Genomic DNA, 5,691 nt, shown 5'->3' with positions numbered 1-5,691 from the left:
AGCTCAGCCTCATCTGGAAAATCCTGCCTCTGACTGCATCTGATGCCCATCTCCCCAGTCCACACTGGGTGCCAGCCATGGTTTCCAGGGAAAGAGAGTTGGCCACTGACTGCCAAAAAAGAGCTGTTTTATGGCTGGCTGGGTAAGAGGGCAATGGGCCCATACGTTCCAAAATGGGCAGAGTGCTGCCTGGTGAGTGGGCAGGTATTTGGAGAATGGTCCTAGACATGGTGCTATTTCCTATTTTAAATTGTAAGAAGCTCACCAGAAAAGAACAGAAGAAAAGAAGAATAGCTCATTTTCTCAGGGTTTAGCATGTGCCAGGAAGTGTGTAAAGGGCGTTTCAGGGACAGAGAACCACAGCAGGCCCAAAGTCCTAGAAATGTGAAAATGTTTGATACTTTGCCTACAAAAGCAATTCTTAGTAGATATTGTGAAGTATGCTGCAAGAGTCGTCAAAAAAAAAAGAGTAGAAAGAGAAATTTGAGCTGAAGAAGGCTTGAAACTTTTAAAAACATATATTGGCTATGTTTTATGTCCCTCAAGGCTTCATGTGCTCATAGGTGTGGTTTTCAGGAGCGATTGGATTATGAAGATTTATAGCTGACTTGCTATTGGGAGATGGGATATGGTCAGAAGAAGTGGGTCACTGGGGGCATGGTTTGGGTCTATGCTTCCCTACTCCTCCCCTGATCTCTTTCTCTTTTTTTCCCTTTTGTGTTCCCTGTCTGCCATTCCAGGATCAAATCTTCTCTTTCATCTCCTTCCGCCATGCCACCCTGCTATGGAGCCAGCTGAATATGGACTGAAGGCACTACAAACTTTCCTCCTTTAACTTGTGAGTGTTGGATATTGTGTCACAGTGACAAGAAAGTGCCTGAAACAATACTTATCTATAATCAATATGTGAATATTGGTTGAGTAGTCTGGTGATTCTGTTTTATTCTCTGTATATCTCTTTTCATTTTTTCCGTCCACCAAACAAAAAAAAAAGATGTCGAGGAGGGATGTAGATCGGAATAGAAAATGTGCACTTGATTCTGCAGGCGCTGAGCAGCCCCTTAAAATGCTTAAGCAGAAGGTGAAGGTAGGCATGTGCGAGCCACCAGCAGCTGCTTAGGAAAGGCCCTCCGTGACTCATGTGCTTCTCGCTTCCCCAGGATCATCATCCTTGTGCCACTTGGAAGGATTAGACTTCTGAGGCCGTTAGATGAGAAACGGTCAGTAAGAAGCACAGAGGTACAGTTAATGTGAGTACATTTCTCTGCCCACTCAGAGCCCCCTAGAACTTGACAGCAGGCACAAAACAACCTGGCTCTGCCCCAAGCACAAACATAAGGGAGAAAAGGACAGGTGGCGAAGCCCTCACAAAAGCTGGGGAAAAAGGCACTTTTTCCCCCTACAATGCAGGAGCTTTTATTACTAGAAAATAAAATGCTGTCTGAGCAAATGCCAGGAAAACGATTAAGGGCTCAATTTAGATCAGGAGGCTTGGCTGGGCACTGCTGAGCGGGAAGCTGAACAATGTCAGGCTTACTTTTTGTGCACATCACGTTTGGGGTGAGTGGCCCGAGCCCCAGCCAGGCCTCTTGCCGCCAGTTTTGCAGAATTATAGTTAAGCTTTGGTCAGTTGGTTTCAGTTAGAAGGATTGTCTGGAAGGAAGGATAAAAGGTTCTTGCTTGCTGACCAGCTATTGCCTCTGAGGACTAAGAGATGCAGCCAGGATGGTGCCAGGCCCTGCGGAAACATTTCTTCCTTGTGGTTCTCAGGCTCCCAGCCCGACCCAGGAATGATATGAGACAGGGAGGACAGAGGAGGGGGGCTGGCTTGAGAGTTGGACAAGCCCGGGTTGGAGCCCTGTTCTACTGCCCATGGACTCTCTAAGCAAGATCTGAACTTCTCTAAGTGCCATTGTTTTCATCTACTAAGCAGAGATGATAAATGTATATGATCAATAATCTGAGAAGCTATCTGGAATAAATGATTGGAATAAAATAACATGCAAAGTACCAGTAAGGTAAGCACTTAGCAGCTGATAGCTTATTCCTTTCTCTTTTTATCTCCAGAGTCTCCTAAATCAAACGATTGCAGTATAGTAGGAAAGAAACGATGAAAGATCTGGAAACTAATGTTCTTGCCTTGGTGTGACCTTGAGAAAGTCTCACTTTCTTCTCTCTCTCTCTCTGTCTCTCTATCTAGTCTCTGTCTGTTTCTCTCCTCCTTTCATGTTCCACCACTAAAAATGTAGGTAATAGATTAAATAATCTCTAAGGGTCCTAACCCTAACTCTAACTTTCAAAATTAGTGGTAGTTACAGCCACTGAGCAGTTGCTTTGGCATGTCGCTTTGTCTTATAAAATATTCTTATCCCTCTTCTACAAGTGAAGAAAATGAGGTTCAAGAGACTTAGAGTTGTGTCCCAAAATGCAGAGCTACTAAGGGCAGGTTGGAAGGTGTTTGCCGTGTCTTAATTTTTAAAAACTAATTAATTGGGTTCCAAATCATTTTATTAAATAGATAATAAAATCAAACTGCTCTATAGGTTCTAGGTCAGGTTTAAGAATACTCAAGAATACTGGTGAGTGTGAAATGAGTCCCACAGAGGAGAGAATCTCCTTGGATCAGGAGGTGGGAAGTAGACAGTGCAAATGGTCATCCCCAGGGCTTTCAACTGGGGCAGAGATGGCCCTGCACTGGGAACCCAGTGAGCCAGCAGACGCAGCTGCCAGCCAAGTGAGCAATCAGTCAGCGCCTAGGGATTTAGCACAAGCAATGTTAGAAGATGCTTCTCAGCAGCCAAGCAGGGCTTCAAACAGAAATGCAGGCCATTTGGACTGAACTGCTATGGAGAAAATGGGGGAAAGGGAGAACTGTGACTCAGCAGCCAGCTGCTGCCACTGAAGATACAAGGTTTAAGTCTGATTAGTAATAATGAGGCTCAGAAAGAAATATTAAAACCCAGCATTTATGCCATTGGAGTCCAGGACTGGGCAAGTGAATACTGGCTAAGCCTCATATCTGTGACTATTGTTCTATGACAACAGGACTTTAAAACAAAAAGATGTATTATTTCCCATCATTTTTAGGTTGGCTGGGCTCATACGGGCAGATCTTCAGCTCCATGTGAGGCCAACTGGGTTGATCATGCGGCTGCATTCAGCTAGGAGCTCAACTGAGGCCAGAACATGAAGAAGACTTCATTTAAATGTCTGGTCGTGGGTGCCAACTATCAGCTGGGACAGATCTGTGCTCTGTCTCCTGGTCTCCATCTTCCAGGACCTCTCTCCATATGGTCTCTCCATTCATATATGGACGTGTTGACATGACAAGTGGCTTTGGAGAGGGAGTGTTGCTTTCAAAAGGAAAGAAATCAGAATCAGGTCAATGGAGAAACTGCATTTCTTGATAACAACAATAAACAATTTGAAACTAAAGTTTAAAAAATAGTATAATTGATGATTCCAAAGCATTAAACACTTACGTGTAAGTTAAAAACTACAAAACACCGATGAAGGAAATTGCAAAAGAATTTAGTAAATAAAAAGATATGCGGGCTGGGGATTTATCTCAGTGGCAGAAGCGCCAGCCTGGCATGCGTGAGGTCATGAGTTTGATCCCCAGTACCAAAATAAAATAAAATAAAATAAAATAAAAATTTAAAAAAGATATGCTACAAAATATTGATGAAAGAAATTTTAAAAGTATTAAATAAATGAAAGGATACACCATTTTTATAGATTGGAAGACAACATTGTAATATATCAGTTCTCCCCAAGTTGATCTGTAGATTTATGAAAATCTAAATATTATTCCAATCAAGAGAGTAAGTTTTATAGATATTTATAAGTTGATTCTTTAAAAGGGCAAAATAGATTATCCAAAGCAACTTTGATTAGGAGCCACAAATGAGTGGTTGAACAAACTCTAGTACATGCATATAATAAGTTAGTATAAACAATAAAGATGAACAAAATATCACAACTTGAATGAGCCTCCAAAGCATTTATTATTCTAAGTGAAAGTTATGCTTAATTTTATAGATCTATGGTCCCATTTATAGGTCATTCTAGACCAAGCAAAAATACAGGAACTTTTACTATGATCAAGACAAGATAGTACTGGGTATAAGATAAATAAATAGGTCACTGGAACAGAATAAAGAAGCCAAATGCGGACCTACAAACATATGGTTAAATGATTTTTGACGATGATACAAAGACAATTAAGTGGAAAAAGATAGACTTTTTAGCACATGGTGGTAGGACAATTTGACACATACCTACAAAGATATGAATTTTGACCTTCAATTCACAATTTATACAAAATTTAATAAAATAAATTGTAGACTTAAAAGTAAAATATAAAATTTTTTAAACTTCAGAAAAAAATACTTGAAAATATACTAGAAAATACTAGAAAAAAATACTAGAAAATATTTGTAATCTTAGATTAGGTGGAGAATTTTTAGTAGGATAACAAAATCAAAATGTATTAAAGAAAAATATTAAGTTAACTTGGATTTAATTTTTTCTCTATTAAACACACTCATCATTCTGGAAGAAAATAAAATACAGGGATATAAAATAGATGATTATTTATCAGGAATAAAATGTTAGCCAATGATTTGACTACAAAGAAGTAACATAAAGGGATTTGAAGGAATGAGAAAATACTCTATATTCTGACTATTCTATACAAAATGTGTCAAAATCTTAAGACTTTACAACAAAACATAAATTTTACTGTACTTAAAATTAATGATAAATAACAAATAAAATTCAGCCATGAAAGAAAGAAAGAGAAGGAGAGAAAGCAAAATAGTCAGTATACCTTCAGACTCACCTCAGAGAAGCAAGTATGATTCTTTATAGCAAACAAATATGTTTAAATATTCAACTTCCCTATTAAGTAAAAAATATATAAACTTTTAGTACAATCCAGTAATGGCAAAGGTATAATAAAATAGGCACAATCAATTGCAATGAGTGGGCATGTGAATTGGCACAGCATTTTTGCAAAATAATATGGCATTATGTATCAAAGCTTTAAGTGTTCTTGCCTGCTGGAAAAATAAGCCACTTCTAGGAGCCAATCCTCATGGAATAATCAGAGATTCTTATGAGGATCATTATCTTTTCTGCATGAAATGCTGTTTCCCTCATCACAGGCATAGATGTGCAGCGGGTCCTAAACAAGTGTTGCCAACTCTCTGGATGGCGATTGACTTCCATAAAACATCTGCTTCCAGTCAGGAGCCTGGTAAAAAGAGAAGCCAGCTATGCCCTGGGCCTCAAGATGCTACCTTCTGCATAACAGCATTGCACAATGTCTACCATCACTGGGAGTGATTAAAGCTATAGTTATATTCCTAGTGAGTTATCCAGTGACATCCCTTGCCTGTGCCCTTGGAGACAGCAGGGATCTTCAGCCAGACTGACTGCTTCCTGAGGGGCAAACCCAGGAAACCAGATGGAAGATAATCAGAGGCAAGGAATTTTGCTCAACAGACACTGAAGACCTCAGGAAAGCCAGGGAAGTGGGGATTAAGTGCCACTCAGCCCGAGCCCAGGCCCCAACAAAAGTTGACTTCTTAGGAGTCCAGGGAATTCAGGAAGATGGGTAAGCTTGGCTTAGACAGAAAAGACAGAAAAGAAACATTCCATATAGTAGCCAGAGAGAAAAGGCGGGAG

General features: G+C 40.0%; 1 long non-coding RNA gene across 1 annotated transcript; it reads left to right on the top strand.

Moving 5' to 3' along the window:
* The first annotated feature begins 1,643 nt into the window (after positions 1-1,643).
* Positions 1,644-3,435, top strand: LOC134473754 (uncharacterized). Its single transcript, XR_010044174.1, has 2 exons — positions 1,644-2,018; positions 3,088-3,435. It is a non-coding gene; the product is annotated as an uncharacterized LOC134473754 (long non-coding RNA).
* The last annotated feature ends 2,256 nt before the right edge of the window (positions 3,436-5,691 follow it).

Source organism: Cavia porcellus, unplaced genomic scaffold (assembly GCF_034190915.1).
Source record: "Cavia porcellus strain 051 isolate PalLab524CR breed Dunkin Hartley unplaced genomic scaffold, mCavPor4.1 scaffold_1, whole genome shotgun sequence".
NCBI lineage: Eukaryota > Metazoa > Chordata > Mammalia > Rodentia > Caviidae > Cavia > Cavia porcellus.
Note: the sequence above shows the minus strand (reverse complement) of the source record. Positions and strands in the feature narration are given on the sequence as shown.